This window comes from Papio anubis, chromosome 5, assembly GCF_008728515.1.
Source record: "Papio anubis isolate 15944 chromosome 5, Panubis1.0, whole genome shotgun sequence".
In the NCBI taxonomy this organism is placed as follows: Eukaryota; Metazoa; Chordata; class Mammalia; order Primates; family Cercopithecidae; genus Papio; species Papio anubis.
In genome coordinates this window covers 25,428,295-25,442,949 of record NC_044980.1, presented here as the reverse complement: position 1 = coordinate 25,442,949, position 14,655 = coordinate 25,428,295, and positions in this window count along the sequence as shown.

Here is a 14,655-nt window from a genome sequence, read left to right as displayed (position 1 = left end):
CATAGACTCAGAGCAAATATTGGAAATAATGTTTGATGAAGAACTTGTATAAAAAATATAAAACAAGATCTTAAAATTAAATAATGAGACAAATAGCACAATTAATATGTGAGCAAAATATATGCCCATTTATAATTTGAACATATAAGTTGCCAAAGAAGGTATACAGATGACAAATATACATATGAAAAGATGTTCACCAGCATTTGTAATTAGGGAATTGCAAATTAAAACAATAAAGATATGCAGTTACACTCCTATGAGAATAGATTTAAGATCGCAAGCCTGGCAATACATATTGATGGTGAGGATACAGAGCAACCAACCCTTTTGTTCATTCTAGTGGGAATGCAAAGTAGTACAGTAACTTTGGAAAATAGTTTGGCAATTTCTTAAAACGGTAAACATAGTCTTGCCATACAATTGCATATAATTACACTTCTAGGTAGTCACATAAATGATTTGAAGATTTGTGCTCACACAAAAACCTGCATGAAAATGTTTATAGCAACTTTTCCAGCCCCTTTCCCAACCATCCCCTACAAATTGGAAGTAACCAAAATGCCCTTCAATAGGTCAAAGAATAAACTGTTCTATTCATACAATGGAATATTATTCACTGACCAAAATTTCAGCTACCTATTTTTGAAGCAACATGAATCTTAAAACAATAATTGATAAGTGAAGGAAGCCAGTCTGAAAAGAATATGTATGATTACAGTTATATACCATTCTGGAAAACACAGAACCTAAAACATAATACTTGCTAGTGGTATAAATGGAGAAGGTAGAAAGAGAGGAGACTGTGTAGATAGAACAAAGAGATTTTTGAGGGTGGTGAATTTATTACGATACTGTATTTTTTCCATTTTTGTAAATGAAATTATGAATGTGTGAAAACACATAGAATTTTACAGTATAAAGAATAAACCATAATCAATTGTAATAAAATTTATTTAGAAAATTAGGAGATCCAGGAGTAAAGGTGAAATGTGAAAAAAGTGTAACTTACTACAAAAGTACAAAATCTTATTTAAGGAGTGAGGATTGCAAGGAAAATTCAGGCCTATGCTATTTTATTTATGTATTTATTTATTTATTTGTTTATTTTAGACAGAGTCTCACTTTGTCACCAGGCTGGAGTGCAGTGGCATGACCTCAGCTCCTGCAACCTCCACCTCCCAGGTTCAAGTGATTCTCCTGCCTCAGGCTCCTGAGTAGCTGGCACTACAGGCACGTACCACCACGCCCAGCTAATTTTTTTTTTTTTTATGTTTAGTAGAGAGGGAGTTTCGCCATGTTTGCCAGGATGGTCTCGGTCTCTTCACCTCGTGATCTGCCCACCTTGGCCTCCCAAAGTGCTGGGATTTTAGAAGCGAGCTACTGCGCCTGGTCTATGCTCTTTTAAAAGTGAGTGGACGGCGGGCTCTGTAAAACTAAAGGCAAAGGAAGCTGTATTGTTCACCACACTATAGTTGATATTGTTTCCTATAGGAGGAGGGTTTATCAGTTTTGAAATATCTATACTGGCATTGAAGGAACAAGTAAATGGATGCTGGATGGTGGGAGACAGGTTTCTCAGTACTGGAATGACAAGTTACAGATAAACAAGGAAGCTAGAACCATCCATGTGGTGATGGATTAGAGTTAGAGATATCAGAATATATTCATGTTTAACTGAATGTAGATACAGATGGAAACATATGGCAATATTTATATATGGGCATATATATCTATTGAGATACACAAATGTATTTCCTAGCTCTGTCAGCTGAAAGTGCCTAGAAGCAATGACAAAGAATATTAATGTGAACACATAATAACACCTAGGTCTTGTTTCTAATACTTTTCTTCAATAAAAGGAACCAGGTCTTTTGCACTAAACAGCTGACTCAAGGATGGTGCAGAAAAAAAAAAAAAAGTTGACCCTGAAATATTTTGTAGGACCAGAAATTGAGAAAAAAATTAACAAAATGATGGGGCGTGTTAAAAAGACAGAGGAGTCAACTGAAAGAGCTTCCAATGCCTCCAATCGGAACAATTTGAGCAAAAATGTAATAGGGTAGTGTATAGGTCTGTATCATTCACAAAGTAAAAAACAAATTTTCTTAAGTCCATACTTAAATAAATAAATGGTTGTAGAAATCAAACAATGTGGAAATCAGTGTGTATTTTTGCAGAAGAATTACAAAAATTTATATAGACACTCTAGACTCAACAAAGGGAAGCATAACTTCCCATTCCTTAATTGTGGGTTGCATATAATGGCATCCTTCCAAAGCGCACAACAGGGAAAGGGGCAAAACACAGTAACTTCACAGTGGAAAAAGCTGCCAAACAGTAGTTCAGCTAAGTAATGAACCTCAGCAGAAGCAGTGATAAGTCATATCAATGGCTTATCGACAATAATAATATATAACGTTTTATGGTCACATTATATCAAGGGTGAATGCTACAAAATTTCTGACCGGGACTCAAAACTGTTCAGAATATAAATGAAGAAAAATCTAAGACAGTGTCACAGCCAAGATAAATCTAGCAAAGCATGGCTAATAATGTAATAAACAATCTTTCATGAGGTACTTAAACAGAAAAAAAGGATATTGGGTGAAAATTAAGGAAATTTGAATAAAGATGGACTTCAATTATTAAATAAAGTGTCAACATCTAGTCATTAAATGCACCATACAAAACTAAGGTGTTAACAATAGGAGAAACAAGGTGTGGAGGTATGTGGAGACTCTGTTCTACCTTCACAAATTTTCTGTAAATGTAAAACTATCCTAAATACAATGTTTATTCAAAAAAAATAAGAAGACAGAACACTAAATTGAACAAGAGATAAGCTACATAAACTGGAAAATTATAGAAAATAACACCCAAAATGACACTTGGGTTGTGAGTAGATGTGTGTATTTCTTACCAATTGTAGAACAGAAAATTGAAATTATGATAAGTTGTCATTTTAAACACTTAGATTGGCAAGAATAAATGGATGGTAGGCAAGATTGATGGCCTCTTGGGAAGTAGGAACCATCCGATTTGTGAAAGTGCATACAATGTGGCCATTCAATAATGTTATCTGGAAGTATTTAGTCAAATTAAGTATACACATAAACAAGATGGCATTTCTACTTCTTTTGGTGTCTCTCTCCAAAAAAAGTAAAACAAAAAGCCTTATACATACCTGTAAGTAGACACACACAAGGGCGCCCATTGCAAGATTGTCTGTAGTGACAGAAAGGCAGTTGTAAGAATCTTGGAATGTAGGAGCCAGTTGGATGTGCAATAGTAAGTACTAGATATACATATAACAACAATAGAACATACTCATGCTAACATGGATATAATGTGAAACTGGATGGAGTGCAATAGCAAAATGATAAGACCTAAAAACCACTATCATTTTTGTAAAAACAGTAAGAGCACATGATAGATTGCACTGAGTTAAAATTAAGAATGAGTCTTCAGCAAATGACACCAAGTTACCCATATTATCAGCGTATTCTATTAACAAAATAATATGCCATTTATACATTTGAGGATGAAAACTGCTAGCTATATATTAAAACAAAGTAACATGAGAAATGTTTGTTTTCTGCACACATCCTCACTAATTTATAAATGCTAATTTTATAAAATAAATTATAAATGCACTTTTTAGTATCCCTTCATGCAATTTAAACTGATATTCTATCTTTTGTGAAAGAGAGGCAGCAAATTCCTGCATTTTATTGAAGGCTCACTAAAGTTCCTAACTATGACCACTTCAGTGATGATTTGTTTAGGACTTCTGCATTTAAAGGCTGAAACTCATCTGGTTTAAGGTTAAGCTGACTAAGGCATAAATTTGCAACAAGGGAAGCATAGTATCATACACAAATTTTAAAGAGTTCATGTGAGTCACAGCAGATAGAACCATCCTTCTAAATTATATACTTTTCACTGTCAACATTTGTGGGGCTTTTTTTCTTCTTTTTTTTCTATTTGAAATAAAAACTCAGTGATCTTCTGGAGGTGAAGTAGTAAAGGAAATATATATGAGTGAATGCCAAATACTTAAGTAAAAGAAAACTAATGGGAGATGAAATTTGCATTCTAGTCATTGGGGTGGTATATAATCGTGTACTGTACGCAGTTAAATGAGTCTGTTGTCTGGCTGTAATGAATATCCACATCCATCCTAACAGTTAATGAGGAATAAATGACTTATTAGCCATGAATGGCTGTGTCTAAATAGCTCTGCAACAAAAACAGAATATTAAAATGTGTAGCTAAAATGGATCTTAAATGATAATGAACTTACTTAGATTATTAATTAATTTTTAAAGCATCAATAGGTTCACTGCTTTAGAACAAATTTGGCAGTGACATAAGTTGAAGCACAATGACAGACTCAAAATCTGAATTTAAAATAGATTTGAATGTATATGTACTCATACTAATATATATGTATGTATGCATATATCTGTATATATATTTAAACATATGTATACATATATACAAACATACAAATACACTAGGACGTGATAAGACATACAAATATATACATTTAAAATAAAACTGTCTTGTGTAAGATATATTTGTCACTTTAAAAATCACATTTAAGTAAACTTACCTACCCAAAGTGCAACAACTCATATTTAAGACACTCATTTGTGAGTAATGCATTTAATTTTAAAAGAATGCTATGTTAAAACTATTTTTGATAAGCTTAACATTTTTGCATAATTTTTGAACTAATAGGGGTATATTTTTTGTGAAAAACTAAAAAGGAATATCTTTTGGATTATACTGTTTCCAGTTTAGTTACGTGTAATTCACCCAAAAAATTGTATATATTTAAAGTGCACTATGTGATTTTTTTCATACATACATAGTGAAATAATTACCATAATCAAGCTAAGTAATATGTCTGCACATTACATAGTTACTTTGTGTGTGTGTGTGTGTTGAGAATATTTATGATCTACTCCTTTAGCAAATGCCAAGCATAGCACATTTTATTAACTGTAGTCATCATGCTGTGCACTAGGCCTCCAAAACTTGTTCATCTTATAACTAAAGTTTCTACTCCAGCTAATATCTCCCCATTTTATTCCACCCTCGATCCCTTGTAATCACTCTTCTATTCTGTTTCTATAAAATCAGCTTTTTAACCTTCCACATATAAGTGAAATTACGCAGTATTTGTCTTTCTATGTCTGGCTTACTTGACTTAACACAATGTCTTCTAGCTTCACCAATGTTGTGGCATATGGCAGAATTTTTTAAAATTTTTTTCTTTTGTTCTAAAAAAAATCAGGATACATGTGCGGAACGTGCAGGTTTGTTACATATGGATACATGTGCCACGGTGGCTTGCTGCACCTATTGACCCATTTTCTAAGTTTCCTCTCCTCACTCCCCACCCCACGACAGGCCCTGGCGTGTGTTGTTCCCCTCTGTGTCCACGTGTTCTCAATGTTCAACTACCACTTATGAGCGAGAACATGTGGTGTTTGGTTTTCTGTTCCTGTGTTAGTTTGTTGAGAATGATGGCTTCCAGGTTCATCCATGTGCCTGCAAAGAAAATGATTTCATTCCTTTTTATGGATGCACAGTATTCCGTGGTGTATATGTGCCACATTTTCTTTATCCAGTCTATCATTGATGGGCTTTTGGGTTGGTTCCATGTCTACTGTAAATAGTGCTGCAATAAACATATGTGTGCATATATTTTTACACTAGAATAATTTATACTCTTTGGGTATATATCCAGTATTGGGATTGCTGGGTCAAATGGTGTTTCTGGTTCTAGATCTTTGAGGAATCACCACGATGTCTTCCACAAAGGGTGCACTAATTTACATTCTAACCAACAGTGTAAAAGAGTTCCTATTTCTCCACAGCCTCACCAGCACCTATTGATTCCTGACTTTTTAATAATCGCCATTCTAACTGATGTGAGATGATATCTCATTGCGGTTTTGATTTGCATTTCTCTGATGATCAGTGATGTTGAGTTTTTTTCCATGTGTTTGTTAGCCATGTAAATGTCTTTGTTTTTTGAGAAGTATCTGTTCATATCCATTGCTCACTTTTCGATTGGGTTGTTTGTCTTTTTCCTGTAAATATATTTAAGTTCTTTGTAAATCTTGGATATTAGACGTTTGTCAGATGGGTAGTTTGCAAAAATTTTCTCCCATTCTGTACGTTGCCTGTTCACACTGATGATAGTCTCTTTTGCTGTGCAGAAGCTCTTTAATTGAATTAGATCCTATTTGTCAATTTTTGCTTTAGTTGCAATTGCTTTTGGCATTTTTGACATGAAATTTTTGCCCATGCCTATTTCCTGAATGGTATTGTCTAGGTTTTCTTCTAAGGTTTTTTGTTTTTCGGTTTTACATTTAAGTCTTTAATCTATCTTGAGTTAATTTTTGTATAAGGTGCAATAAAGGGGTCCAGGTTCAGTTTTCTATATATGGCTAGCCAATTTTCCAAGCACAAAGGATCGGAGATCCTTTCCCCGTTGCTTGTTTTTGTCAGGTTTGTCGAAGATCAGATGGTTGTAGATGTGTGGTGCTATTGATGAAGTCTCTGTTCTCCTCCCTTGGTCTATATTTCTGTTTTGGTACCAGTACCATGCTATTTTGGTTAGTGTAGCCTTGTAGTATAGTTTGAAGTCAGGTAACTTGATGCCTCCAGCTTTGTTCTTTTTGCTTATGATTGTCTTGGCTATACAAGGTGTTCTTTGATTCCATATGAAATTTAAAATAGTTTTTTTTTTTTTTTATTCTGTGAAACATGTCAACGCGTCAACGGTACTTTGCTGGGAATAGCATTGAATCTGTAAATTACTCTGGGAGGTATGGCCGTTTTCACGATAATGATTCTTCCTATCCGTGAGGATAGAATGCTTTTCCATTTGTTTTCATCCTCTCTTATTTCCTTGATAAATGGTTTATTGTTCTCTTTGAAGAGCTCCTTCACATTCCTTGTTAGCTGCATTCCTTGGTATTTTATTCTCTTTGTGGTGATTGTGAATGGGATTTCATTCATGATTTGGCTCTCTGCTGGTCTATTGTTGGTGTAAAGAAATGTTTGTGATTTTTGCACATTGATTTTGTATCCTGAGAATTTGCTGAAATAACTTACCAGTTCAAGTTGTTATTGGGCTGTGATGATGGAGTTTTGTTAATATAAAATCATGTCATCTGTAAAAGGAGACAACTTGACTTCCTCTCTTCCTATTCGAATACACTTTATTTCTTTCTCTTGCCCAATTGCCCTGGCCAGAACTGCCAATATTATGTTGAATAGGAGTGGTGAGAGAGGGCACCGTTGTCTTGTACTGGTTTTGAAAGGGTATGCTTCCAGCTTTTGCCCATTCATTATAATATTGAATGTGGGTTTCTTATAAGTAGTTCTTAATATTTTGAGATACATTCCATCAATACCTAGTTTATTGAGACTTTTTAACATGAAGGGATGCTGAATGTTATCAAAGGCCTTTTCTGCATTTATTGAGATAATCATGTGGTTTTTGTCTTTGGTTCTGTTTATGTGATGGATTACATTTATTGATTTGCATATGTTGAACTATCCTTGCATCCCAGAGATGAAGCCAATTTGGTTATAGTAGATAAGTTTTTTATTGTGCTGCTGGATTCAGTTTGCCAGTATTTTATTGAGGATTTTTGCATTGATGTTCATCAGGAATATTGGCCTGAAGTTTTCTTTTTTTGTTGTTGTGTCTCCTCACAGTTTTGGTATCAAGATGATTTTGGCTTCATAAAATGAGTTAGAGAGGAGTCCCTCTTTTTCAATTGTTTGGAATAGTTTCAGAAAAAATGGTACCAGCTCCTCTTTGTATTTCTGGTAGAATTCAGCTGTGAATTCATCTGGTCCTGGACTTATTTTGGTTGGTAAGATATTAACTATTTCCTCAATTACAAGCCTTGTTATCAATCTATTAAAGGAGTCAACTTTTTCCTCATTTAGTCTTGATAGGGTGTATCTTTCCAGGAATTTATCCATTTCTTAGATTTTCTACTTTATTTGCATAGAGGTGTTTATAGTATTCTCTGATGGTAGTTTGTATTTCTGTGGGGTCAGTGGTGATATTCCCTTTATCAATTTTTATTGTCACTATTCTTCTCTCTCATCTTTATTAGTCTAACTAGTAATCTATTTTGTTAATTTTTTCAAAATAACACTTCCTGGATTCACTGATTTTTTTGGAGGGTTTTCTGTGTTTCTATCTCCTTGAATTCTTCCCTGATCTTAGTTGTTTCTTGTCTTCTTCAGGCTTTTGAATTAGTTTGCTCTCGCCTCTGTAGCTCTTTTAATTGTGATATTTGGTTGCTGATTTGAGATCTTTCTAGCTATCTGATGTGGGAATTTAGTGCTACAAATTTCCCTTTTAATATTTCTTTAGCTGTGTCCCAGAAATTCTGGCACATCATCTCTTTGTTCTCATTGGTTTCAAAGAACTTCTTGATTTCTGCCTTAATTTCATTATTTACCCAGAAGTCATTCAGGATCAGTTGTTCAAATTCTGTGAAATTGTGTGGTTTTGAGTGAGTTTCCTAATACTGAGTTCTAATTTGATTGCACTGTGGTGGTCTCAGAGACTGTTTGTTATGATTACAGTTCTTTTGCATTTGCTGAGGAGTGTGTTACTTTCAATTATGGGGTCGATTTTAGAATAAGTGTCATGTAGCACTGAGAAGAATGTATATTCTGTTGATTTGAGGTTGAGAGTTCTGTAGACATCTATTATGTCCACTTGATCCACAGCTGAGTTCAAATCCTGAATATCCTTGTTAATTTTCTGTCTCATTAATCTGTCTAATACTGACAGTGTGATGTTAAAATTTCCTACTATTATTATGTGGGAGTCTAAGTCTCTTTGTATGTCTCTAAGAGCTTGTTTTATGAATCTCGGTGCTCCTGTATTGGGTGCATATATATTCAGAATAGTTAGCTCTTCTTATTGAATTGTTCCTTTTATCCTTATAGAATGCTCTTCTTTGTCTGTTTTGATCTTTGTTGCTTTGAAGTCAGAGGCTAGATTGCAACCTCTGCTTTTGTTTGCTTTCCACTTGCTTGGTAAATTTTTCTCCATCCCTTTATTTTGAATCTGTGTGTGTCTTTGCACATAAGATGGGTATCCTGTATACAGCACACCAAAGGGTCTTGACTCCTTATCCAGTTTGCCAGTCTGTGTCTTTAATTGGGGGCATTTAGCCCATTTATATTTAAGGTTAGTATTGTTATGTGTGAATTTGATCCTCTCATCATGATGCTATTTGGTTATTTTGCACAACTAGTTGACACAGTTTCTTTGTAGTGTCATCAGTCTTTATCCCTTGGTGGAGACAGTGTGTTTTGCTGAGGGGAAACTCACTCCTTTGGGCTGCCTGGATACCTCAGAACTACAGGAGGAAAGGTTAAGTCTGCTGGTCCACAGAGACTGTGGCCATCCCTACTCCTAGGGGCTCAGGCCCAGGGAGAACTGAATTCTGTCCCTGAGCCTCTAGTTGGAGTTATTGGAGATCCTGCAGAGACGCCCTACCCACTGAGGAAGGATGGGTCACAGTTAGACCTGAAGAGGCACTCTGGCCGCTGACTGCTGCAGCTGGCATGTTAGGCTGTGGGGACATGTCTTGGGACCAAGCCATCCAGCATCCCTGGCTCCAGCAGGGGAAAAGCACAGCCTGAGCTATAGAAATGGGTGTCGCCCCCTCTCCCACCCAGCGTGTTAGGCAGTTGCCAGTCCCAGTGCTGGCTGCTGCCCCTCCCTCAAAGAACTCAAATAGCTTAGAGAGCAGGCAGCTGCAGGCAGTGCTGGTGGCCTCCACCCCCACCAACCGCCAGGAGTTCAGGAGGCTTAAGCAGATTCCAGTTGAGAGGGTGTAAGAATCTGCATGTTTCTAGGTTGGGACACTAGGCACTGGCAGTGTGAGTTCATGAGTGGTATCTTCCGATCCATGGGTTGCACAGTTCCATGGGTAAAGCATAGTTTCCACCGCTGGATAGAGCACTCACTCATTGCCTCCCTTGGCTGTGGGGAGAGGGTTCCCCTTCCCCATGTGACTCCCAGGTGGGTCGCAGCACCACATGCCCTTCCTTCTCTCTGTGGATCTTTTTTCAATGGGCGCCTCCGAAGGCAGTTGCTTCTAATCAGCCATTTTGCCCACCCCCCACTTTTTTACATTTTTATGGCTGAACAATATTTCATTATACATACAAATGTGTATGCAATATATATGAAATGTCATAAATATATCATATTCATATATATGAATATATGTGATATTCATACATCACATTAATATATTACATATTCCTCATTGATTTAGCCGCTGGCAGACAGTTAAGTTGTCCACATGTTGACTTTTGTGAATAACGCTGATGTGAATGTGGGAGTGCAGATATCTATGAGATATGAATTTCTCTCTATATATATCTCTGTGTGTGTGTGTGTGTGTGTATGATATCTATTATATATGTAACACTTGTTTGTCTGTGTATATATACCCTAAAGTGGAAATGATGGATTCCTACTTTTAATTGTTTGAGGAAGGTCTGTACTCTTTTCCATAATGGCTGTCCTAATTTATGGTTCCATCAACGGTGCACAAGGATTCCCTTTTCTGCATGTCCTTGCTAATACTTATTAATTTTTGAATTTTAGATAGTAGCCATCCTAACAGGTGTAGCCTTATGCAGCTAATAGAATGAGCACTAGATTTCAGCAGCTTCTTGCCACACATAGTAGGGGGACAATAAATTAATGAATGACAATTGAGCATCTGAGCAAGCTTACCGCAGTTAAAATTTGGTTTTAGTTTTCTGGCATCTGTTCCTGGAGAGGACAGCAATATTCTGTCTTATATAAAGAAGGCCAACCTATATCAATAATGCATATTCCAAATTGTCACTATGATTTATTTCATGGCTGTATGACTGTAATATCAGAAATATAGGTGCCTGTGGCTTTCAGTAGCTGATTATTTTCAAGATTAATTACACTTGAAGACAAGTTTGGCAGACTACTGTAGATTTGGATTTAGTTCAAAGTGATCTCATGCTCTTTTCATCAAGTGTCAGTATTTTAAAATATCTTTAATTCAATGCAAATGTCGCATGGGGGTTAGCGGATAAATTAACATTGATTTTTGTTCCTGAAAAGTGCTAAGACTATGCTAGGAAAATATCAAAGACATGTTTCTGTGTTGATACAATTAATGATCAAAGGAAAATATCTCAGAAGTATTTTTTAATGAAAGAAACAATTGAAATTTGTAGAAGAGTCTAGAAAACATAATGACTTTAGCCATGAATTTTTTTGCAGGGATAGGGAGGTAAAAATGGCATACTGGCATATAAGATACACACCATATTTTTTTCTAATTTTCTCTCTGATACTAACAGCTATTAATATGCATAGATTTGGCCAGTGATTCTGATCTAAGATTCTTTGTAGCATGCTCAAATTTTTTGTCATCCAGTTTTCACATTCTTTGAATTGTCATTTTAAAAAGTAAAATGTATTTACAAATTAGATTATTACTAAGAATATCTGAAAATTGTAACATTCTGAAGCTGACAACTGAACCAAAAGTCAAAACAGAAATAGTAATCCAGGAAAAATCCAGGCATCACAAGTTAGGGAGAGATATTTAAGAATCATGTTTACAGATCGGGTGCAGTGGTTCATGCTAGTAATCCAAGCACTTTGGAAGGCCGAGACAGGCAGATCACGAGGTCAGGAGTTCAAGACCAGCCTGACAATATGGTGAAACCCCATCTCTACTAAAAATACAAAACTTAGCCAGGCATAGTGGCACACATCTGTAGTCCCAGCTACTCAGGAGGCTGAGGCAGAAGAATCACTTGAACCCAGGAGGCTGAAATTATAGTGAGCAGAGACTGTGCCACTGTACTCCAGCCTGGGCAACAGAGAGAAAATCTGTCTCAAAAAATAAATAAATAAATGAAAAATAAGAAAAAATAAAAAATAAAGAATCATATTTACATTCAATATTGATTGTTAAAGATAAATTGCTGAATGTCAACCAGGAATAGGCAATTATTTGTAATTATTATTTGTGTTTCTACTTTTTTTATTCTAAAGCTCACTATTGAAGTGTCCTATCTAATTTATTTAATCATTTTTTTACAAAAATAATTAAAATCAAGAAAAGTCTAGATTTTTGGATAGTCTCACCACTTAGCATGGCACAAAAACTGACGTAAATCTGCCCTAGTCTTATTTTATGGGGCCTATCATCTATCTTAGCATGGCACAAAAACTGATGTAAATCTGCTTTAGTCTTATTCTATGTTGTCTATCATCTATCTTCCTCTACATATACTGTGTTTCGGCCACCTAACATATTTGTAATCTGTACCCAACCCTTAATTTCTTTGAAAAAATGATACTTCAGATACAGTTCTTTATTTTCTCACTTCTCCAGATTCAACTGAAATGTCAATTTCTCCTTATGCCTGAGATTCTTTTGAAATAGGAACCACAGATAATCTGTGTATCTTCAAAACTGTTCAATGCTTCATATAGCATATTGATTCTCGTTTTATAAAAGCAGTCCTTTAAGTCATGTAAATATCCAAATTATAGACATCAATTCAGGCACCTGGATCATAAAGCAGTAAAAACAATGAAGAAAAGGGTTGTGTAATTATGTCCACATTACGAAAAATAAAACATTAGCAAAAACTATAAAACTTCCCTCAGCTTCCTCATTTAAAACAACTTTCAAATTTCAAACTATTTGATGTTGAGACTTTTAATTACTTAAGCACAAGTGCAGTTGTGAGCATGACTGATCAACTCTTTACCTGAGTTTTCAGCTAGAGTAAATTGTCTTTCAGAGAAGAGCCTTAAACACCATCTTGGTCATTCTTATACTAGCACGATTACTACTTTTCTTTCTAATGGATGCAATACTGCTTGAAACACATGAAAGTGATTAATAACACCTAGAAAAATTTAAAAAGTAATGGATTTAGTGAACTTCAGGCTATAATTTTGTTGAAAATTCAATATTAAATTTAATTTTTTCTTAAGCTTTTTTAGGTATGTTGCTTAATTTGTTGGCCAATTGATTTAAATTTAGTCTTCTATGAGCTTCCTTATTTTTCTATTATTCTATCATGTTACTTACATATTTCTGAGGCTTAAAGGAGGTGTGATTGCTTCTTATTTTAGGATATTTAAATAATATTTATTTATTATCAAGAGTTCAATAAAGACAATGAGAATTAATACAAATAGTGGGCAGAAGTTAGGCTCTGGAACTAGACTTTCTGATTTAAATCCTGAAATTGCCAATGAGAGATTAAATAACTTCATAATAACTTAACTTTCTGGTGCTTTAGTTTCCTCATCTTCAAAGTGGAGCTACTTGGTTAACAGAATTATCATAAAATTCAAATTAATTGTTTTTATTAAAATGTGATAAAGATGCATTGCATATATGAATATTCAAAGAAGCATTTATTTTCTTTGGTGAAAAATAAAACTCTTCGTATAAGTCAATATATAATTTTTAATGGAGTTCAGTTTATCATGAGATATTATTTTAATGAGCACACAAAAATCATATACTTTAACTTATTTTTTGTAATGCAGTGAGTTTTCTAAATTCCACAAGTGTGCTGACTTCCATTTAAGGATATTATTTTGTATTCTCACTTGATTTTTAAATTTCATATATTTTATAGTTGTCCATACATACCTTATATCAAGTATTAACAGAAGAGCTAGAGTTGGAATGCAAGCACTTGGGGATTCTTATTTTGAATCTATGGTAGTTTCAACCTTATTTTTTTTTAATGTAATATGTATTTATATTGACGGTGTGACATCAATGATGTTTTCAGTGACAGAAGCCACTTTTCACATGACATTAGTAATACTTAATACCAAGAAAGAATATCTATATTTTAGTCACAGCTGGGAGACAGTATTAAATAGTAACATTTTTTTTTTCCTACAAATGGTAAAGAGAGATGTAAAATATTCAGCATTATCCCTAACATTTACTAGTAATTTAATGTAACACAAAAAAAATACATTTCTTCAACCTTGCACACAAGAATCTGTCTGCTCACTTAAAGGGGACTCAAGCATATTTCTATAGGGGACCTAATTTGATGATGTTATTGAGTCCATACTTTGAAATAATTTTTATAATGTATTAAGTGACAATCATGGCTTAGTAAATACAACTCACTATTTGTATCTTCAAACTAAGGTTTAACAAAGTCACCTCTTCTATGCATAGGTATTTTGTGTTTCTGAACCCTAACAATTAGTCAAAAATAATGTATGTTTCCTCAATGACTTTATTTATACACTAGTATATCCCAATAATGTGTTGAGGAAAAATGGTGGGATTGCCAAGAACATTAGTAAGGCAAAAGAGATTCTTCTCCTTTATGTTTTATTTCTGAGCTTTTGAAGATATATATTAATATATAACAAAAATTCAGCATAAATTAGAGAATTTGTGCAAATCATAAATGTGTAGATCCTTTTCAAGTGCTAAATTTGCTCACTTTGTAGGCTTTAATAATCTAAAATTTATATTGAAACTCTCCAAGAGAGGAATTTAATTAAGTGTTTTTGTTCCAGCAAAACTG